The 19,973-nt window shown below is 54.5% G+C and overlaps 24 non-coding genes across 24 annotated transcripts; 8 read left to right on the top strand and 16 right to left on the bottom strand.

Annotated features, from left to right (window-relative positions):
• Nucleotides 1–623: 623 nt before the first annotated feature.
• Nucleotides 624–695, bottom strand: TRNAE-CUC (transfer RNA glutamic acid (anticodon CUC)). The gene has a single exon. It is a non-coding gene; the product is annotated as a tRNA-Glu (tRNA).
• A 340-nt stretch (nucleotides 696–1,035) lies between these two features.
• TRNAE-CUC (transfer RNA glutamic acid (anticodon CUC)) lies at nucleotides 1,036–1,107 on the bottom strand. The gene has a single exon. It is a non-coding gene; the product is annotated as a tRNA-Glu (tRNA).
• Nucleotides 1,108–2,001: 894 nt separating this feature from the next.
• TRNAL-UAA (transfer RNA leucine (anticodon UAA)) lies at nucleotides 2,002–2,084 on the top strand. The gene has a single exon. It is a non-coding gene; the product is annotated as a tRNA-Leu (tRNA).
• A 904-nt stretch (nucleotides 2,085–2,988) lies between these two features.
• On the bottom strand, nucleotides 2,989–3,060 carry TRNAE-CUC (transfer RNA glutamic acid (anticodon CUC)). Its single transcript has one exon. It is a non-coding gene; the product is annotated as a tRNA-Glu (tRNA).
• A 340-nt stretch (nucleotides 3,061–3,400) lies between these two features.
• On the bottom strand, nucleotides 3,401–3,472 carry TRNAE-CUC (transfer RNA glutamic acid (anticodon CUC)). Its single transcript has one exon. It is a non-coding gene; the product is annotated as a tRNA-Glu (tRNA).
• Nucleotides 3,473–4,370: 898 nt separating this feature from the next.
• Nucleotides 4,371–4,453, top strand: TRNAL-UAA (transfer RNA leucine (anticodon UAA)). Its single transcript has one exon. It is a non-coding gene; the product is annotated as a tRNA-Leu (tRNA).
• Nucleotides 4,454–5,357: 904 nt separating this feature from the next.
• TRNAE-CUC (transfer RNA glutamic acid (anticodon CUC)) lies at nucleotides 5,358–5,429 on the bottom strand. Its single transcript has one exon. It is a non-coding gene; the product is annotated as a tRNA-Glu (tRNA).
• A 340-nt stretch (nucleotides 5,430–5,769) lies between these two features.
• Nucleotides 5,770–5,841, bottom strand: TRNAE-CUC (transfer RNA glutamic acid (anticodon CUC)). Its single transcript has one exon. It is a non-coding gene; the product is annotated as a tRNA-Glu (tRNA).
• Nucleotides 5,842–6,735: 894 nt separating this feature from the next.
• Nucleotides 6,736–6,818, top strand: TRNAL-UAA (transfer RNA leucine (anticodon UAA)). Its single transcript has one exon. It is a non-coding gene; the product is annotated as a tRNA-Leu (tRNA).
• Nucleotides 6,819–7,722: 904 nt separating this feature from the next.
• TRNAE-CUC (transfer RNA glutamic acid (anticodon CUC)) lies at nucleotides 7,723–7,794 on the bottom strand. Its single transcript has one exon. It is a non-coding gene; the product is annotated as a tRNA-Glu (tRNA).
• A 1,324-nt stretch (nucleotides 7,795–9,118) lies between these two features.
• Nucleotides 9,119–9,201, top strand: TRNAL-UAA (transfer RNA leucine (anticodon UAA)). The gene has a single exon. It is a non-coding gene; the product is annotated as a tRNA-Leu (tRNA).
• A 904-nt stretch (nucleotides 9,202–10,105) lies between these two features.
• TRNAE-CUC (transfer RNA glutamic acid (anticodon CUC)) lies at nucleotides 10,106–10,177 on the bottom strand. The gene has a single exon. It is a non-coding gene; the product is annotated as a tRNA-Glu (tRNA).
• Nucleotides 10,178–10,517: 340 nt separating this feature from the next.
• Nucleotides 10,518–10,589, bottom strand: TRNAE-CUC (transfer RNA glutamic acid (anticodon CUC)). The gene has a single exon. It is a non-coding gene; the product is annotated as a tRNA-Glu (tRNA).
• Nucleotides 10,590–11,483: 894 nt separating this feature from the next.
• On the top strand, nucleotides 11,484–11,566 carry TRNAL-UAA (transfer RNA leucine (anticodon UAA)). Its single transcript has one exon. It is a non-coding gene; the product is annotated as a tRNA-Leu (tRNA).
• A 904-nt stretch (nucleotides 11,567–12,470) lies between these two features.
• TRNAE-CUC (transfer RNA glutamic acid (anticodon CUC)) lies at nucleotides 12,471–12,542 on the bottom strand. Its single transcript has one exon. It is a non-coding gene; the product is annotated as a tRNA-Glu (tRNA).
• A 340-nt stretch (nucleotides 12,543–12,882) lies between these two features.
• On the bottom strand, nucleotides 12,883–12,953 carry TRNAE-CUC (transfer RNA glutamic acid (anticodon CUC)). The gene has a single exon. It is a non-coding gene; the product is annotated as a tRNA-Glu (tRNA).
• An 894-nt stretch (nucleotides 12,954–13,847) lies between these two features.
• Nucleotides 13,848–13,930, top strand: TRNAL-UAA (transfer RNA leucine (anticodon UAA)). Its single transcript has one exon. It is a non-coding gene; the product is annotated as a tRNA-Leu (tRNA).
• Nucleotides 13,931–14,834: 904 nt separating this feature from the next.
• TRNAE-CUC (transfer RNA glutamic acid (anticodon CUC)) lies at nucleotides 14,835–14,906 on the bottom strand. Its single transcript has one exon. It is a non-coding gene; the product is annotated as a tRNA-Glu (tRNA).
• Nucleotides 14,907–15,246: 340 nt separating this feature from the next.
• TRNAE-CUC (transfer RNA glutamic acid (anticodon CUC)) lies at nucleotides 15,247–15,318 on the bottom strand. The gene has a single exon. It is a non-coding gene; the product is annotated as a tRNA-Glu (tRNA).
• Nucleotides 15,319–16,212: 894 nt separating this feature from the next.
• TRNAL-UAA (transfer RNA leucine (anticodon UAA)) lies at nucleotides 16,213–16,295 on the top strand. Its single transcript has one exon. It is a non-coding gene; the product is annotated as a tRNA-Leu (tRNA).
• A 904-nt stretch (nucleotides 16,296–17,199) lies between these two features.
• Nucleotides 17,200–17,271, bottom strand: TRNAE-CUC (transfer RNA glutamic acid (anticodon CUC)). Its single transcript has one exon. It is a non-coding gene; the product is annotated as a tRNA-Glu (tRNA).
• Nucleotides 17,272–17,611: 340 nt separating this feature from the next.
• On the bottom strand, nucleotides 17,612–17,683 carry TRNAE-CUC (transfer RNA glutamic acid (anticodon CUC)). Its single transcript has one exon. It is a non-coding gene; the product is annotated as a tRNA-Glu (tRNA).
• An 898-nt stretch (nucleotides 17,684–18,581) lies between these two features.
• On the top strand, nucleotides 18,582–18,664 carry TRNAL-UAA (transfer RNA leucine (anticodon UAA)). The gene has a single exon. It is a non-coding gene; the product is annotated as a tRNA-Leu (tRNA).
• Nucleotides 18,665–19,568: 904 nt separating this feature from the next.
• TRNAE-CUC (transfer RNA glutamic acid (anticodon CUC)) lies at nucleotides 19,569–19,640 on the bottom strand. Its single transcript has one exon. It is a non-coding gene; the product is annotated as a tRNA-Glu (tRNA).
• Nucleotides 19,641–19,973: the final 333 nt, after the last annotated feature.

Here is a 19,973-nt window from a genome sequence, read left to right as displayed (position 1 = left end):
GCTTCCGAAACGGGCTTCCAAACGGGCGATGCCCTGACGGGTCAGCCAGTCACCGTCTAGGCCCGGTACACCCCTGTGAATAATAGAGCGTCCAACCTCAAATCAGGCTACAGGGCCCTTCAGCCCATAGAAGGAGAACCTGTCAACAAACGGGGCGAGGGCAATGCTCGGGCCCCTTGCGAAGCCTTTGCCAAGCTCCAAAGGCTGCACTTTCCCAGCAGACCACAGCTCTGTATGCAAATCAAGCAGCTACGACCCCTCCCTCCCCTGCTTTTCTCCTCCAAACCGGTACGCAACCATTTCTGCAGCCCTCTGCCCCAGGGTCCCGGGCAAGGTCTTGGTCTGATGAGGCTAGGGATGGTGGGCGAGCTCGGCTTTGGCAGGGCGACAGGACTAATATTTTCTCTACAGCTTTGGAAGAAAGAAAGCTTCCTTTTTGGGGCACAGGCCCACTTCTAGCGGCGACAGCTTCCGGTAAGGGACCATGCTGAAAAGATGCTTGGAGTTACCGCCAGGGGAGCCACGCCGCTATTGCCTGTGAGTGAAGCTACATTTGAAAGAAATATTTTTTGAGACGCAGTTGTTTGAATTTCTGTAAAAATGTCATTCAGTAAAAGACTCTCTTCCCTGACCGGGAATCGAGCCCGGGCCGCGGCGGTGAGAGCGCTGAATCCTAACCACTAGACCACCAGGGAGACCGCTGGACAGCTCGGGAAGGCCGGGCAGTGGTGTCCGAGTGCACAATGCCTGCAGGTGCCTCAAAGGCCAGTCCATTGGGGGACTGGGAAGAGAGGGGGAGGGCCGAGCAGATAGGTTCTCTCCAGCGGTGAAAAAGGAAGCTGCCTTTTTTGCGTCAAGGGCAGTCTTTCCGCAGCGACAGGAGAATGAATGGGACTCTGCCATAAACACGTTTTGCGTCGCGCTGAGGGCACTTCCTCCATTTTGTGCACGCAAATCTGCATCTGGGAGCAAGATTTCCGGTCGCCAGTTAACTGCATTGCTGTAAATAAAAATGTCAGTTGTTAAAAGAGCTCCTTCCCTGACCGGGAATCGAACCCGGGCCGCGGCGGTGAGAGCGCTGAATCCTAACCACTAGACCACCAGGGACGGTGGGTGCACCCCGTTGCGTGTCGCTCAGATGGTGGCGTCCGAGTCCAAAGGCTGAGGGCCTCTGCTACAATGGGCACCAGTGCCTGCAGGTCTTCGGGGGCCGTTTCTGCTAATAAATAAAGAAATAAAGAAATAAAGAAAGAAAGAAAGAAAGAAAACAAAAACACTTGTGATGGTCTGCGAAAAGGGGAGCTTAGAGATTGAAGACAGCATCACTTTGGGAACGTTTGCGCTTTCACTTCCAAGCGCTGATATTCCTGTCTTGCTCTCCTGAAAGGACAGCCTTCCTCGCTATGAGCTTTTGTGGGTCAGTGCTGAAGCTCCCCCTAGAGGCTGCCGCTGAAGATGCACACTCACAACTAACCCTCCTTAGGAGAACTGCTTCGTGGGAGAGCACGTTTATTAAAAGGCGGCAGGCCATGATTGCCTGCGAGACACAGCAGGGTTACCATGCAGAGTTCAAAGGGGGCTTTGCTTGTACAGCAAGTGCCGGAGGGCAAGAAGGGATGACATAGGAGCTGCCCTTTTTTCGGGCTCGCACACCAAGGCCTGCACCAGCCTTCGAGGCTCAGCCTGCCTCTGGACTGCCCTAGACCACCTTTACTCAAAGCACACACTCTGGTCGGGGACTCGAAGCCAGGCCCGTGGCAGTGAAAGCACCAAATCCTCACCACTAGGCCACCGGGGAAACGACTGCAGCACCCGGGAGGTTTCCGCAACCGTACTTGCAGTCAGCTGGAGGCTATTGTAATGCTGTTAAGTGAGAGACGTTTGCCGCTCGCAAGCCAATTCCATCCAACCTCCTGCAGGGGGCACTCTGGGCTGGTTTTCCACTTGTTCGCCTGCTGCTGAAACAGCAAAGATTCAATTCGAAGCCCTTTGCAGCAGCTCACCAGGATGGCCGAGTGGTTAAGGCGTTGGACTTAAGATCCAATGGACAAGTGTCCGCGTGGGTTCGAGCCCCACTCCTGGTACAGGTTTTTACTCTTCTTACCTAAATGCGGCAGCAGCTTCGCACAAGCCCTTTCCTGCTGTCTGTAGGCAGTGCCCCTACCTCAAAGCCCTGAGGCTTGAGTTCACCTGAAAAGAGCAACAAGGAATCGTTGCCCGTAGACTCTTTTCCTGGAAAACCTTTGCATTTTTGTACCATGTCCCTCGCATCCCAAGCTTAAGCCGCCAAAGTTGGCAGAGCTTGTGCAACCCCGCCAACAGCCCTACCACCCCAAAAGAAAATTGGGCAGGGATTCCCGCCTCCGCTTCCGAAACGGGCTTCCAAACGGGCGATGCCCTGACGGGTCAGCCAGTCACCGTCTAGGCCCGGTACACCCCTGTGAATAATAGAGCGTCCAACCTCAAATCAGGCTACAGGGCCCTTCAGCCCATAGAAGGAGAACCTGTCAACAAACGGGGCGAGGGCAATGCTCGGGCCCCTTGCGAAGCCTTTGCCAAGCTCCAAAGGCTGCACTTTCCCAGCAGACCACAGCTCTGTATGCAAATCAAGCAGCTACGACCCCTCCCTCCCCTGCTTTTCTCCTCCAAACCGGTACGCAACCATTTCTGCAGCCCTCTGCCCCAGGGTCCCGGGCAAGGTCTTGGTCTGATGAGGCTAGGGATGGTGGGCGAGCTCGGCTTTGGCAGGGCGACAGGACTAATATTTTCTCTACAGCTTTGGAAGAAAGAAAGCTTCCTTTTTGGGGCACAGGCCCACTTCTAGCGGCGACAGCTTCCGGTAAGGGACCATGCTGAAAAGATGCTTGGAGTTACCGCCAGGGGAGCCACGCCGCTATTGCCTGTGAGTGAAGCTACATTTGAAAGAAATATTTTTTGAGACGCAGTTGTTTGAATTTCTGTAAAAATGTCATTCAGTAAAAGCCTCTCTTCCCTGACCGGGAATCGAACCCGGGCCGCGGCGGTGAGAGCGCCGAATCCTAACCACTAGACCACCAGGGAGACCGCTGGACAGCTCGGGAAGGCCGGGCAGTGGTGTCCGAGTGCACAATGCCTGCAGGTGCCTCAAAGGCCAGTCCATTGGGGGACTGGGAAGAGAGGGGGAGGGCCGAGCAGATAGGTTCTCTCCAGCGGTGAAAAAGGAAGCTGCCTTTTTTGCGTCAAGGGCAGTCTTTCCGCAGCGACAGGAGAATGAATGGGACTCTGCCATAAACACGTTTTGCGTCGCGCTGAGGGCACTTCCTCCATTTTGTGCACGCAAATCTGCATCTGGGAGCAAGATTTCCGGTCGCCAGTTAACTGCATTGCTGTAAATAAAAATGTCAGTTGTTAAAAGAGCTCCTTCCCTGACCGGGAATCGAACCCGGGCCGCGGCGGTGAGAGCGCCGAATCCTAACCACTAGACCACCAGGGACGGTGGGTGCACCCCGTTGCGTGTCGCTCAGATGGTGGCGTCCGAGTCCAAAGGCTGAGGGCCTCTGCTACAATGGGCACCAGTGCCTGCAGGTCTTCGGGGGCCGTTTCTGCTAATAAATAAATAAATAAAGAAATAAAGAAAGAAAGAAAGAAAGAAAGAAAACAAAAACACTTGTGATGGTCTGCGAAAAGGGGAGCTTAGAGATTGAAGACAGCATCACTTTGGGAACGTTTGCGCTTTCACTTCCAAGCGCTGATATTCCTGTCTTGCTCTCCTGAAAGGACAGCCTTCCTCGCTATGAGCTTTTGTGGGTCAGTGCTGAAGCTCCCCCTAGAGGCTGCCGCTGAAGATGCACACTCACAACTAACCCTCCTTAGGAGAACTGCTTCGTGGGAGAGCACGTTTATTAAAAGGCGGCAGGCCATGATTGCCTGCGAGACACAGCAGGGTTACCATGCAGAGTTCAAAGGGGGCTTTGCTTGTACAGCAAGTGCCGGAGGGCAAGAAGGGATGACATAGGAGCTGCCCTTTTTTCGGGCTCGCACACCAAGGCCTGCACCAGCCTTCGAGGCTCAGCCTGCCTCTGGACTGCCCTAGACCACCTTTACTCAAAGCACACACTCTGGTCGGGGACTCGAAGCCAGGCCCGTGGCAGTGAAAGCACCAAATCCTCACCACTAGGCCACCGGGGAAACGACTGCAGCACCCGGGAGGTTTCCGCAACCGTACTTGCAGTCAGCTGGAGGCTATTGTAATGCTGTTAAGTGAGAGACGTTTGCCGCTCGCAAGCCAATTCCATCCAACCTCCTGCAGGGGGCACTCTGGGCTGGTTTTCCACTTGTTCACCTGCTGCTGAAACAGCAAAGATTCAATTCGAAGCCCTTTGCAGCAGCTCACCAGGATGGCCGAGTGGTTAAGGCGGTGGACTTAAGATCCAATGGACAAGTGTCCGCGTGGGTTCGAGCCCCACTCCTGGTACAGGTTTTTACTCTTCTTACCTAAATGCGGCAGCAGCTTCGCACAAGCCCTTTCCTGCTGTCTGTAGGCAGTGCCCCTACCTCAAAGCCCTGAGGCTTGAGTTCACCTGAAAAGAGCAACAAGGAATCGGTGCCCGTAGACTCTTTTCCTGGAAAACCTTTGCATTTTTGTACCATGTCCCTCGCATCCCAAGCTTAAGCCGCCAAAGTTGGCAGAGCTTGTGCAACCCCGCCAACAGCCCTACCACCCCAAAAGAAAATTGGGCAGGGATTCCCGCCTCCGCTTCCGAAACGGGCTTCCAAACGGGCGATGCCCTGACGGGTCAGCCAGTCACCGTCTAGGCCCGGTACACCCCTGTGAATAATAGAGCGTCCAACCTCAAATCAGGCTACAGGGCCCTTCAGCCCATAGAAGGAGAACCTGTCAACAAACGGGGCGAGGGCAATGCTCGGGCCCCTTGCGAAGCCTTTGCCAAGCTCCAAAGGCTGCACTTTCCCAGCAGACCACAGCTCTGTATGCAAATCAAGCAGCTACGACCCCTCCCTCCCCTGCTTTTCTCCTCCAAACCGGTACGCAACCATTTCTGCAGCCCTCTGCCCCAGGGTCCCGGGCAAGGTCTTGGTCTGATGAGGCTAGGGATGGTGGGCGAGCTCGGCTTTGGCAGGGCGACAGGACTAATATTTTCTCTACAGCTTTGGAAGAAAGAAAGCTTCCTTTTTGGGGCACAGGCCCACTTCTAGCGGCGACAGCTTCCGGTAAGGGACCATGCTGAAAAGATGCTTGGAGTTACCGCCAGGGGAGCCACGCCGCTATTGCCTGTGAGTGAAGCTACATTTGAAAGAAATATTTTTTGAGACGCAGTTGTTTGAATTTCTGTAAAAATGTCATTCAGTAAAAGCCTCTCTTCCCTGACCGGGAATCGAACCCGGGCCGCGGCGGTGAGAGCGCCGAATCCTAACCACTAGACCACCAGGGAGACCGCTGGACAGCTCGGGAAGGCCGGGCAGTGGTGTCCGAGTGCACAATGCCTGCAGGTGCCTCAAAGGCCAGTCCATTGGGGGACTGGGAAGAGAGGGGGAGGGCCGAGCAGATAGGTTCTCTCCAGCGGTGAAAAAGGAAGCTGCCTTTTTTGCGTCAAGGGCAGTCTTTCCGCAGCGACAGGAGAATGAATGGGACTCTGCCATAAACACGTTTTGCGTCGCGCTGAGGGCACTTCCTCCATTTTGTGCACGCAAATCTGCATCTGGGAGCAAGATTTCCGGTCGCCAGTTAACTGCATTGCTGTAAATAAAAATGTCAGTTGTTAAAAGAGCTCCTTCCCTGACCGGGAATCGAACCCGGGCTGTGGCGGTGAGAGCGCCGAATCCTAACCACTAGACCACCAGGGACGGTGGGTGCACCCCGTTGCGTGTCGCTCAGATGGTGGCGTCCGAGTCCAAAGGCTGAGGGCCTCTGCTACAATGGGCACCAGTGCCTGCAGGTCTTCGGGGGCCGTTTCTGCTAATAAATAAATAAAGAAAGAAATAAAGAAAGAAAGAAAGAAAGAAAACAAAAACACTTGTGATGGTCTGCGAAAAGGGGAGCTTAGAGATTGAAGACAGCATCACTTTGGGAACGTTTGCGCTTTCACTTCCAAGCGCTGATATTCCTGTCTTGCTCTCCTGAAAGGACAGCCTTCCTCGCTATGAGCTTTTGTGGGTCAGTGCTGAAGCTCCCCCTAGAGGCAGCCGCTGAAGATGCACACTCACAACTAACCCTCCTTAGGAGAACTGCTTCGTGGGAGAGCACGTTTATTAAAAGGCGGCAGGCCATGATTGCCTGCGAGACACAGCAGGGTTACCATGCAGAGTTCAAAGGGGGCTTTGCTTGTACAGCAAGTGCCGGAGGGCAAGAAGGGATGACATAGGAGCTGCCCTTTTTTCGGGCTCGCACACCAAGGCCTGCACCAGCCTTCGAGGCTCAGCCTGCCTCTGGACTGCCCTAGACCACCTTTACTCAAAGCACACACTCTGGTCGGGGACTCGAAGCCAGGCCCGTGGCAGTGAAAGCACCAAATCCTCACCACTAGGCCACCGGGGAAACGACTGCAGCACCCGGGAGGTTTCCGCAACCGTACTTGCAGTCAGCTGGAGGCTATTGTAATGCTGTTAAGTGAGAGACGTTTGCCGCTCGCAAGCCAATTCCATCCAACCTCCTGCAGGGGGCACTCTGGGCTGGTTTTCCACTTGTTCGCCTGCTGCTGAAACAGCAAAGATTCAATTCGAAGCCCTTTGCAGCAGCTCACCAGGATGGCCGAGTGGTTAAGGCGTTGGACTTAAGATCCAATGGACAAGTGTCCGCGTGGGTTCGAGCCCCACTCCTGGTACAGGTTTTTACTCTTCTTACCTAAATGCGGCAGCAGCTTCGCACAAGCCCTTTCCTGCTGTCTGTAGGCAGTGCCCCTACCTCAAAGCCCTGAGGCTTGAGTTCACCTGAAAAGAGCAACAAGGAATCGTTGCCCGTAGACTCTTTTCCTGGAAAACCTTTGCATTTTTGTACCATGTCCCTCGCATCCCAAGCTTAAGCCGCCAAAGTTGGCCGAGCTTGTGCAACCCCGCCAACAGCCCTACCACCCCAAAAGAAAATTGGGCAGGGATTCCCGCCTCCGCTTCCGAAACGGGCTTCCAAACGGGCGATGCCCTGACGGGTCAGCCAGTCACCGTCTAGGCCCGGTACACCCCTGTGAATAATAGAGCGTCCAACCTCAAATCAGGCTACAGGGCCCTTCAGCCCATAGAAGGAGAACCTGTCAACAAACGGGGCGAGGGCAATGCTCGGGCCCCTTGCGAAGCCTTTGCCAAGCTCCAAAGGCTGCACTTTCCCAGCAGACCACAGCTCTGTATGCAAATCAAGCAGCTACGACCCCTCCCTCCCCTGCTTTTCTCCTCCAAACCGGTACGCAACCATTTCTGCAGCCCTCTGCCCCAGGGTCCCGGGCAAGGTCTTGGTCTGATGAGGCTAGGGATGGTGGGCGAGCTCGGCTTTGGCAGGGCGACAGGACTAATATTTTCTCTACAGCTTTGGAAGAAAGAAAGCTTCCTTTTTGGGGCACAGGCCCACTTCTAGCGGCGACAGCTTCCGGTAAGGGACCATGCTGAAAAGATGCTTGGAGTTACCGCCAGGGGAGCCACGCCGCTATTGCCTGTGAGTGAAGCTACATTTGAAAGAAATATTTTTTGAGACGCAGTTGTTTGAATTTCTGTAAAAATGTCATTCAGTAAAAGACTCTCTTCCCTGACCGGGAATCGAACCCGGGCCGCGGCGGTGAGAGCGCCGAATCCTAACCACTAGACCACCAGGGAGACCGCTGGACAGCTCGGGAAGGCCGGGCAGTGGTGTCCGAGTGCACAATGCCTGCAGGTGCCTCAAAGGCCAGTCCATTGGGGGACTGGGAAGAGAGGGGGAGGGCCGAGCAGATAGGTTCTCTCCAGCGGTGAAAAAGGAAGCTGCCTTTTTTGCGTCAAGGGCAGTCTTTCCGCAGCGACAGGAGAATGAATGGGACTCTGCCATAAACACGTTTTGCGTCGCGCTGAGGGCACTTCCTCCATTTTGTGCACGCAAATCTGCATCTGGGAGCAAGATTTCCGGTCGCCAGTTAACTGCATTGCTGTAAATAAAAATGTCAGTTGTTAAAAGAGCTCCTTCCCTGACCGGGAATCGAACCCCGGCCGTGAGAGCGCCGAATCCTAACCACTAGACCACCAGGGACGGTGGGTGCACCCCGTTGCGTGTCGCTCAGATGGTGGCGTCCGAGTCCAGAGGCTGAGGGCCTCTGCTACAATGGGCACCAGTGCCTGCAGGTCTTCGGGGGCCGTTTCTGCTAATAAATAAATAAATAAATAAATAAATAAATAAATAAATAAAGAAAGAAAGAAAGAAAGAAAGAAAGAAAACAAAAACACTTGTGATGGTCTGCGAAAAGGGGAGCTTAGAGATTGAAGACAGCATCACTTTGGGAACGTTTGCGCTTTCACTTCCAAGCGCTGATATTCCTGTCTTGCTCTCCTGAAAGGACAGCCTTCCTCGCTATGAGCTTTTGTGGGTCAGTGCTGAAGCTCCCCCTAGAGGCTGCCGCTGAAGATGCACACTCACAACTAACCCTCCTTAGGAGAACTGCTTCGTGGGAGAGCACGTTTATTAAAAGGCGGCAGGCCATGATTGCCTGCGAGACACAGCAGGGTTACCATGCAGAGTTCAAAGGGGGCTTTGCTTGTACAGCAAGTGCCGGAGGGCAAGAAGGGATGACATAGGAGCTGCCCTTTTTTCGGGCTCGCACACCAAGGCCTGCACCAGCCTTCGAGGCTCAGCCTGCCTCTGGACTGCCCTAGACCACCTTTACTCAAAGCACACACTCTGGTCGGGGACTCGAAGCCAGGCCCGTGGCAGTGAAAGCACCAAATCCTCACCACTAGGCCACCGGGGAAACGACTGCAGCACCCGGGAGGTTTCCGCAACCGTACTTGCAGTCAGCTGGAGGCTATTGTAATGCTGTTAAGTGAGAGACGTTTGCCGCTCGCAAGCCAATTCCATCCAACCTCCTGCAGGGGGCACTCTGGGCTGGTTTTCCACTTGTTCGCCTGCTGCTGAAACAGCAAAGATTCAATTCGAAGCCCTTTGCAGCAGCTCACCAGGATGGCCGAGTGGTTAAGGCGGTGGACTTAAGATCCAATGGACAAGTGTCCGCGTGGGTTCGAGCCCCACTCCTGGTACAGGTTTTTACTCTTCTTACCTAAATGCGGCAGCAGCTTCGCACAAGCCCTTTCCTGCTGTCTGTAGGCAGTGCCCCTACCTCAAAGCCCTGAGGCTTGAGTTCACCTGAAAAGAGCAACAAGGAATCGGTGCCCGTAGACTCTTTTCCTGGAAAACCTTTGCATTTTTGTACCATGTCCCTCGCATCCCAAGCTTAAGCCGCCAAAGTTGGCAGAGCTTGTGCAACCCCGCCAACAGCCCTACCACCCCAAAAGAAAATTGGGCAGGGATTCCCGCCTCCGCTTCCGAAACGGGCTTCCAAACGGGCGATGCCCTGACGGGTCAGCCAGTCACCGTCTAGGCCCGGTACACCCCTGTGAATAATAGAGCGTCCAACCTCAAATCAGGCTACAGGGCCCTTCAGCCCATAGAAGGAGAACCTGTCAACAAACGGGGCGAGGGCAATGCTCGGGCCCCTTGCGAAGCCTTTGCCAAGCTCCAAAGGCTGCACTTTCCCAGCAGACCACAGCTCTGTATGCAAATCAAGCAGCTACGACCCCTCCCTCCCCTGCTTTTCTCCTCCAAACCGGTACGCAACCATTTCTGCAGCCCTCTGCCCCAGGGTCCCGGGCAAGGTCTTGGTCTGATGAGGCTAGGGATGGTGGGCGAGCTCGGCTTTGGCAGGGCGACAGGACTAATATTTTCTCTACAGCTTTGGAAGAAAGAAAGCTTCCTTTTTGGGGCACAGGCCCACTTCTAGCGGCGACAGCTTCCGGTAAGGGACCATGCTGAAAAGATGCTTGGAGTTACCGCCAGGGGAGCCACGCCGCTATTGCCTGTGAGTGAAGCTACATTTGAAAGAAATATTTTTTGAGACGCAGTTGTTTGAATTTCTGTAAAAATGTCATTCAGTAAAAGCCTCTCTTCCCTGACCGGGAATCGAACCCGGGCCGCGGCGGTGAGAGCGCCGAATCCTAACCACTAGACCACCAGGGAGACCGCTGGACAGCTCGGGAAGGCCGGGCAGTGGTGTCCGAGTGCACAATGCCTGCAGGTGCCTCAAAGGCCAGTCCATTGGGGGACTGGGAAGAGAGGGGGAGGGCCGAGCAGATAGGTTCTCTCCAGCGGTGAAAAAGGAAGCTGCCTTTTTTGCGTCAAGGGCAGTCTTTCCGCAGCGACAGGAGAATGAATGGGACTCTGCCATAAACACGTTTTGCGTCGCGCTGAGGGCACTTCCTCCATTTTGTGCACGCAAATCTGCATCTGGGAGCAAGATTTCCGGTCGCCAGTTAACTGCATTGCTGTAAATAAAAATGTCAGTTGTTAAAAGAGCTCCTTCCCTGACCGGGAATCGAACCCGGGCCGCGGCGGTGAGAGCGCCGAATCCTAACCACTAGACCACCAGGGACGGTGGATGCACCCCGTTGCGTGTCGCTCAGATGGTGGCGTCCGAGTCCAAAGGCTGAGGGCCTCTGCTACAATGGGCACCAGTGCCTGCAGGTCTTCGGGGGCCGTTTCTGCTAATAAATAAATAAAGAAAGAAATAAAGAAAGAAAGAAAGAAAGAAAACAAAAACACTTGTGATGGTCTGCGAAAAGGGGAGCTTAGAGATTGAAGACAGCATCACTTTGGGAACGTTTGCGCTTTCACTTCCAAGCGCTGATATTCCTGTCTTGCTCTCCTGAAAGGACAGCCTTCCTCGCTATGAGCTTTTGTGGGTCAGTGCTGAAGCTCCCCCTAGAGGCTGCCGCTGAAGATGCACACTCACAACTAACCCTCCTTAGGAGAACTGCTTCGTGGGAGAGCACGTTTATTAAAAGGCGGCAGGCCATGATTGCCTGCGAGACACAGCAGGGTTACCATGCAGAGTTCAAAGGGGGCTTTGCTTGTACAGCAAGTGCCGGAGGGCAAGAAGGGATGACATAGGAGCTGCCCTTTTTTCGGGCTCGCACACCAAGGCCTGCACCAGCCTTCGAGGCTCAGCCTGCCTCTGGACTGCCCTAGACCACCTTTACTCAAAGCACACACTCTGGTCGGGGACTCGAAGCCAGGCCCGTGGCAGTGAAAGCACCAAATCCTCACCACTAGGCCACCGGGGAAACGACTGCAGCACCCGGGAGGTTTCCGCAACCGTACTTGCAGTCAGCTGGAGGCTATTGTAATGCTGTTAAGTGAGAGACGTTTGCCGCTCGCAAGCCAATTCCATCCAACCTCCTGCAGGGGGCACTCTGGGCTGGTTTTCCACTTGTTCGCCTGCTGCTGAAACAGCAAAGATTCAATTCGAAGCCCTTTGCAGCAGCTCACCAGGATGGCCGAGTGGTTAAGGCGTTGGACTTAAGATCCAATGGACAAGTGTCCGCGTGGGTTCGAGCCCCACTCCTGGTACAGGTTTTTACTCTTCTTACCTAAATGCGGCAGCAGCTTCGCACAAGCCCTTTCCTGCTGTCTGTAGGCAGTGCCCCTACCTCAAAGCCCTGAGGCTTGAGTTCACCTGAAAAGAGCAACAAGGAATCGTTGCCCGTAGACTCTTTTCCTGGAAAACCTTTGCATTTTTGTACCATGTCCCTCGCATCCCAAGCTTAAGCCGCCAAAGTTGGCAGAGCTTGTGCAACCCCGCCAACAGCCCTACCACCCCAAAAGAAAATTGGGCAGGGATTCCCGCCTCCGCTTCCGAAACGGGCTTCCAAACGGGCGATGCCCTGACGGGTCAGCCAGTCACCGTCTAGGCCCGGTACACCCCTGTGAATAATAGAGCGTCCAACCTCAAATCAGGCTACAGGGCCCTTCAGCCCATAGAAGGAGAACCTGTCAACAAACGGGGCGAGGGCAATGCTCGGGCCCCTTGCGAAGCCTTTGCCAAGCTCCAAAGGCTGCACTTTCCCAGCAGACCACAGCTCTGTATGCAAATCAAGCAGCTACGACCCCTCCCTCCCCTGCTTTTCTCCTCCAAACCGGTACGCAACCATTTCTGCAGCCCTCTGCCCCAGGGTCCCGGGCAAGGTCTTGGTCTGATGAGGCTAGGGATGGTGGGCGAGCTCGGCTTTGGCAGGGCGACAGGACTAATATTTTCTCTACAGCTTTGGAAGAAAGAAAGCTTCCTTTTTGGGGCACAGGCCCACTTCTAGCGGCGACAGCTTCCGGTAAGGGACCATGCTGAAAAGATGCTTGGAGTTACCGCCAGGGGAGCCACGCCGCTATTGCCTGTGAGTGAAGCTACATTTGAAAGAAATATTTTTTGAGACGCAGTTGTTTGAATTTCTGTAAAAATGTCATTCAGTAAAAGCCTCTCTTCCCTGACCGGGAATCGAACCCGGGCCGCGGCGGTGAGAGCGCCGAATCCTAACCACTAGACCACCAGGGAGACCGCTGGACAGCTCGGGAAGGCCGGGCAGTGGTGTCCGAGTGCACAATGCCTGCAGGTGCCTCAAAGGCCAGTCCATTGGGGGACTGGGAAGAGAGGGGGAGGGCCGTGCAGATAGGTTCTCTCCAGCGGTGAAAAAGGAAGCTGCCTTTTTTGCGTCAAGGGCAGTCTTTCCGCAGCGACAGGAGAATGAATGGGACTCTGCCATAAACACGTTTTGCGTCGCGCTGAGGGCACTTCCTCCATTTTGTGCATGCAAATCTGCATCTGGGAGCAAGATTTCCGGTCGCCAGTTAACTGCATTGCTGTAAATAAAAATGTCAGTTGTTAAAAGAGCTCCTTCCCTGACCGGGAATCGAACCCGGCCGCGGCGGTGAGAGCGCCGAATCCTAACCACTAGACCACCAGGGACGGTGGGTGCACCCCGTTGCGTGTCGCTCAGATGGTGGCGTCCGAGTCCAAAGGCTGAGGGCCTCTGCTACAATGGGCACCAGTGCCTGCAGGTCTTCGGGGGCCGTTTCTGCTAATAAATAAATAAATAAAGAAATAAAGAAAGAAAGAAAGAAAGAAAACAAAAACACTTGTGATGGTCTGCGAAAAGGGGAGCTTAGAGATTGAAGACAGCATCACTTTGGGAACGTTTGCGCTTTCACTTCCAAGCGCTGATATTCCTGTCTTGCTCTCCTGAAAGGACAGCCTTCCTCGCTATGAGCTTTTGTGGGTCAGTGCTGAAGCTCCCCCTAGAGGCTGCCGCTGAAGATGCACACTCACAACTAACCCTCCTTAGGAGAACTGCTTCGTGGGAGAGCACGTTTATTAAAAGGCGGCAGGCCATGATTGCCTGCGAGACACAGCAGGGTTACCATGCAGAGTTCAAAGGGGGCTTTGCTTGTACAGCAAGTGCCGGAGGGCAAGAAGGGATGACATAGGAGCTGCCCTTTTTTCGGGCTCGCACACCAAGGCCTGCACCAGCCTTCGAGGCTCAGCCTGCCTCTGGACTGCCCTAGACCACCTTTACTCAAAGCACACACTCTGGTCGGGGACTCGAAGCCAGGCCCGTGGCAGTGAAAGCACCAAATCCTCACCACTAGGCCACCGGGGAAACGACTGCAGCACCCGGGAGGTTTCCGCAACCGTACTTGCAGTCAGCTGGAGGCTATTGTAATGCTGTTAAGTGAGAGACGTTTGCCGCTCGCAAGCCAATTCCATCCAACCTCCTGCAGGGGGCACTCTGGGCTGGTTTTCCACTTGTTCGCCTGCTGCTGAAACAGCAAAGATTCAATTCGAAGCCCTTTGCAGCAGCTCACCAGGATGGCCGAGTGGTTAAGGCGTTGGACTTAAGATCCAATGGACAAGTGTCCGCGTGGGTTCGAGCCCCACTCCTGGTACAGGTTTTTACTCTTCTTACCTAAATGCGGCAGCAGCTTCGCACAAGCCCTTTCCTGCTGTCTGTAGGCAGTGCCCCTACCTCAAAGCCCTGAGGCTTGAGTTCACCTGAAAAGAGCAACAAGGAATCGTTGCCCGTAGACTCTTTTCCTGGAAAACCTTTGCATTTTTGTACCATGTCCCTCGCATCCCAAGCTTAAGCCGCCAAAGTTGGCAGAGCTTGTGCAACCCCGCCAACAGCCCTACCACCCCAAAAGAAAATTGGGCAGGGATTCCCGCCTCCGCTTCCGAAACGGGCTTCCAAACGGGCGATGCCCTGACGGGTCAGCCAGTCACCGTCTAGGCCCGGTACACCCCTGTGAATAATAGAGCGTCCAACCTCAAATCAGGCTACAGGGCCCTTCAGCCCATAGAAGGAGAACCTGTCAACAAACGGGGCGAGGGCAATGCTCGGGCCCCTTGCGAAGCCTTTGCCAAGCTCCAAAGGCTGCACTTTCCCAGCAGACCACAGCTCTGTATGCAAATCAAGCAGCTACGACCCCTCCCTCCCCTGCTTTTCTCCTCCAAACCGGTACGCAACCATTTCTGCAGCCCTCTGCCCCAGGGTCCCGGGCAAGGTCTTGGTCTGATGAGGCTAGGGATGGTGGGCGAGCTCGGCTTTGGCAGGGCGACAGGACTAATATTTTCTCTACAGCTTTGGAAGAAAGAAAGCTTCCTTTTTGGGGCACAGGCCCACTTCTAGCGGCGACAGCTTCCGGTAAGGGACCATGCTGAAAAGATGCTTGGAGTTACCGCCAGGGGAGCCACGCCGCTATTGCCTGTGAGTGAAGCTACATTTGAAAGAAATATTTTTTGAGACGCAGTTGTTTGAATTTCTGTAAAAATGTCATTCAGTAAAAGACTCTCTTCCCTGACCGGGAATCGAGCCCGGGCCGCGGCGGTGAGAGCGCTGAATCCTAACCACTAGACCACCAGGGAGACCGCTGGACAGCTCGGGAAGGCCGGGCAGTGGTGTCCGAGTGCACAATGCCTGCAGGTGCCTCAAAGGCCAGTCCATTGGGGGACTGGGAAGAGAGGGGGAGGGCCGAGCAGATAGGTTCTCTCCAGCGGTGAAAAAGGAAGCTGCCTTTTTTGCGTCAAGGGCAGTCTTTCCGCAGCGACAGGAGAATGAATGGGACTCTGCCATAAACACGTTTTGCGTCGCGCTGAGGGCACTTCCTCCATTTTGTGCACGCAAATCTGCATCTGGGAGCAAGATTTCCGGTCGCCAGTTAACTGCATTGCTGTAAATAAAAATGTCAGTTGTTAAAAGAGCTCCTTCCCTGACCGGGAATCGAACCCGGGCCGCGGCGGTGAGAGCGCTGAATCCTAACCACTAGACCACCAGGGACGGTGGGTGCACCCCGTTGCGTGTCGCTCAGATGGTGGCGTCCGAGTCCAAAGGCTGAGGGCCTCTGCTACAATGGGCACCAGTGCCTGCAGGTCTTCGGGGGCCGTTTCTGCTAATAAATAAAGAAATAAAGAAATAAAGAAAGAAAGAAAGAAAGAAAACAAAAACACTTGTGATGGTCTGCGAAAAGGGGAGCTTAGAGATTGAAGACAGCATCACTTTGGGAACGTTTGCGCTTTCACTTCCAAGCGCTGATATTCCTGTCTTGCTCTCCTGAAAGGACAGCCTTCCTCGCTATGAGCTTTTGTGGGTCAGTGCTGAAGCTCCCCCTAGAGGCTGCCGCTGAAGATGCACACTCACAACTAACCCTCCTTAGGAGAACTGCTTCGTGGGAGAGCACGTTTATTAAAAGGCGGCAGGCCATGATTGCCTGCGAGACACAGCAGGGTTACCATGCAGAGTTCAAAGGGGGCTTTGCTTGTACAGCAAGTGCCGGAGGGCAAGAAGGGATGACATAGGAGCTGCCCTTTTTTCGGGCTCGCACACCAAGGCCTGCACCAGCCTTCGAGGCTCAGCCTGCCTCTGGACTGCCCTAGACCACCTTTACTCAAAGCACACACTCTGGTCGGGGACTCGAAGCCAGGCCCGTGGCAGTGAAAGCACCAAATCCTCACCACTAGGCCACCGGGGAAACGACTGCAGCACCCGGGAGGTTTCCGCAACCGTACTTGCAGTCAGCTGGAGGCTATTGTAATGCTGTTAAGTGAGAGACGTTTGCCGCTCGCAAGCCAATTCCATCCAACCTCCTGCAGGGGGCACTCTGGGCTGGTTTTCCACTTGTTCGCCTGCTGCTGAAACAGCAAAGATTCAATTCGAAGCCCTTTGCAGCAGCTCACCAGGATGGCCGAGTGGTTAAGGCGTTGGACTTAAGATCCAATGGACAAGTGTCCGCGTGGGTTCGAGCCCCACTCCTGGTACAGGTTTTTACTCTTCTTACCTAAATGCGGCAGCAGCTTCGCACAAGCCCTTTCCTGCTGTCTGTAGGCAGTGCCCCTACCTCAAAGCCCTGAGGCTTGAGTTCACCTGAAAAGAGCAACAAGGAATCGTTGCCCGTAGACTCTTTTCCTGGAAAACCTTTGCATTTTTGTACCATGTCCCTCGCATCCCAAGCTTAAGCCGCCAAAGTTGGCAGAGCTTGTGCAACCCCGCCAACAGCCCTACCACCCCAAAAGAAAATTGGGCAGGGATTCCCGCCTCCGCTTCCGAAACGGGCTTCCAAACGGGCGATGCCCTGACGGGTCAGCCAGTCACCGTCTAGGCCCGGTACACCCCTGTGAATAATAGAGCGTCCAACCTCAAATCAGGCTACAGGGCCCTTCAGCCCATAGAAGGAGAACCTGTCAACAAACGGGGCGAGGGCAATGCTCGGGCCCCTTGCGAAGCCTTTGCCAAGCTCCAAAGGCTGCACTTTCCCAGCAGACCACAGCTCTGTATGCAAATCAAGCAGCTACGACCCCTCCCTCCCCTGCTTTTCTCCTCCAAACCGGTACGCAACCATTTCTGCAGCCCTCTGCCCCAGGGTCCCGGGCAAGGTCTTGGTCTGATGAGGCTAGGGATGGTGGGCGAGCTCGGCTTTGGCAGGGCGACAGGACTAATATTTTCTCTACAGCTTTGGAAGAAAGAAAGCTTCCTTTTTGGGGCACAGGCCCACTTCTAGCGGCGACAGCTTCCGGTAAGGGACCATGCTGAAAAGATGCTTGGAGTTACCGCCAGGGGAGCCACGCCGCTATTGCCTGTGAGTGAAGCTACATTTGAAAGAAATATTTTTTGAGACGCAGTTGTTTGAATTTCTGTAAAAATGTCATTCAGTAAAAGCCTCTCTTCCCTGACCGGGAATCGAACCCGGGCCGCGGCGGTGAGAGCGCCGAATCCTAACCACTAGACCACCAGGGAGACCGCTGGACAGCTCGGGAAGGCCGGGCAGTGGTGTCCGAGTGCACAATGCCTGCAGGTGCCTCAAAGGCCAGTCCATTGGGGGACTGGGAAGAGAGGGGGAGGGCCGAGCAGATAGGTTCTCTCCAGCGGTGAAAAAGGAAGCTGCCTTTTTTGCGTCAAGGGCAGTCTTTCCGCAGCGACAGGAGAATGAATGGGACTCTGCCATAAACACGTTTTGCGTCGCGCTGAGGGCACTTCCTCCATTTTGTGCACGCAAATCTGCATCTGGGAGCAAGATTTCCGGTCGCCAGTTAACTGCATTGCTGTAAATAAAAATGTCAGTTGTTAAAAGAGCTCCTTCCCTGACCGGGAATCGAACCCGGGCCGCGGCGGTGAGAGCGCCGAATCCTAACCACTAGACCACCAGGGACGGTGGGTGCACCCCGTTGCGTGTCGCTCAGATGGTGGCGTCCGAGTCCAAAGGCTGAGGGCCTCTGCTACAATGGGCACCAGTGCCTGCAGGTCTTCGGGGGCCGTTTCTGCTAATAAATAAATAAATAAAGAAATAAAGAAAGAAAGAAAGAAAGAAAGAAAACAAAAACACTTGTGATGGTCTGCGAAAAGGGGAGCTTAGAGATTGAAGACAGCATCACTTTGGGAACGTTTGCGCTTTCACTTCCAAGCGCTGATATTCCTGTCTTGCTCTCCTGAAAGGACAGCCTTCCTCGCTATGAGCTTTTGTGGGTCAGTGCTGAAGCTCCCCCTAGAGGCTGCCGCTGAAGATGCACACTCACAACTAACCCTCCTTAGGAGAACTGCTTCGTGGGAGAGCACGTTTATTAAAAGGCGGCAGGCCATGATTGCCTGCGAGACACAGCAGGGTTACCATGCAGAGTTCAAAGGGGGCTTTGCTTGTACAGCAAGTGCCGGAGGGCAAGAAGGGATGACATAGGAGCTGCCCTTTTTTCGGGCTCGCACACCAAGGCCTGCACCAGCCTTCGAGGCTCAGCCTGCCTCTGGACTGCCCTAGACCACCTTTACTCAAAGCACACACTCTGGTCGGGGACTCGAAGCCAGGCCCGTGGCAGTGAAAGCACCAAATCCTCACCACTAGGCCACCGGGGAAACGACTGCAGCACCCGGGAGGTTTCCGCAACCGTACTTGCAGTCAGCTGGAGGCTATTGTAATGCTGTTAAGTGAGAGACGTTTGCCGCTCGCAAGCCAATTCCATCCAACCTCCTGCAGGGGGCACTCTGGGCTGGTTTTCCACTTGTTCGCCTGCTGCTGAAACAGCAAAGATTCAATTCGAAGCCCTTTGCAGCAGCTCACCAGGATGGCCGAGTGGTTAAGGCGTTGGACTTAAGATCCAATGGACAAGTGTCCGCGTGGGTTCGAGCCCCACTCCTGGTACAGGTTTTTACTCTTCTTACCTAAATGCGGCAGCAGCTTCGCACAAGCCCTTTCCTGCTGTCTGTAGGCAGTGCCCCTACCTCAAAGCCCTGAGGCTTGAGTTCACCTGAAAAGAGCAACAAGGAATCGGTGCCCGTAGACTCTTTTCCTGGAAAACCTTTGCATTTTTGTACCATGTCCCTCGCATCCCAAGCTTAAGCCGCCAAAGTTGGCAGAGCTTGTGCAACCCCGCCAACAGCCCTACCACCCCAAAAGAAAATTGGGCAGGGATTCCCGCCTCCGCTTCCGAAACGGGCTTCCAAACGGGCGATGCCCTGACGGGTCAGCCAGTCACCGTCTAGGCCCGGTACACCCCTGTGAATAATAGAGCGTCCAACCTCAAATCAGGCTACAGGGCCCTTCAGCCCATAGAAGGAGAACCTGTCAACAAACGGGGCGAGGGCAATGCTCGGGCCCCTTGCGAAGCCTTTGCCAAGCTCCAAAGGCTGCACTTTCCCAGCAGACCACAGCTCTGTATGCAAATCAAGCAGCTACGACCCCTCCCTCCCCTGCTTTTCTCCTCCAAACCGGTACGCAACCATTTCTGCAGCCCTCTGCCCCAGGGTCCCGGGCAAGGTCTTGGTCTGATGAGGCTAGGGATGGTGGGCGAGCTCGGCTTTGGCAGGGCGACAGGACTAATATTTTCTCTACAGCTTTGGAAGAAAGAAAGCTTCCTTTTTGGGGCACAGGCCCACTTCTAGCGGCGACAGCTTCCGGTAAGGGACCATGCTGAAAAGATGCTTGGAGTTACCGCCAGGGGAGCCACGCCGCTATTGCCTGTGAGTGAAGCTACATTTGAAAGAAATATTTTTTGAGACGCAGTTGTTTGAATTTCTGTAAAAATGTCATTCAGTAAAAGCCTCTCTTCCCTGACCGGGAATCGAACCCGGGCCGCGGCGGTGAGAGCGCCGAATCCTAACCACTAGACCACCAGGGAGACCGCTGGACAGCTCGGGAAGGCCGGGCAGTGGTGTCCGAGTGCACAATGCCTGCAGGTGCCTCAAAGGCCAGTCCATTGGGGGACTGGGAAGAGAGGGGGAGGGCCGAGCAGATAGGTTCTCTCCAGCGGTGAAAAAGGAAGCTGCCTTTTTTGCGTCAAGGGCAGTCTTTCCGCAGCGACAGGAGAATGAATGGGACTCTGCCATAAACACGTTTTGCGTCGCGCTGAGGGCACTTCCTCCATTTTGTGCACGCAAATCTGCATCTGGGAGCAAGATTTCCGGTCGCCAGTTAACTGCATTGCTGTAAATAAAAATGTCAGTTGTTAAAA

Source organism: Ambystoma mexicanum, chromosome 5p, assembly GCF_040938575.1.
Source record: "Ambystoma mexicanum isolate Mex_15411 chromosome 5p, UKY_AmexF1_1, whole genome shotgun sequence".
NCBI lineage: Eukaryota > Metazoa > Chordata > Amphibia > Caudata > Ambystomatidae > Ambystoma > Ambystoma mexicanum.
This window is presented reverse-complemented; position numbering and strand designations above follow the sequence as displayed.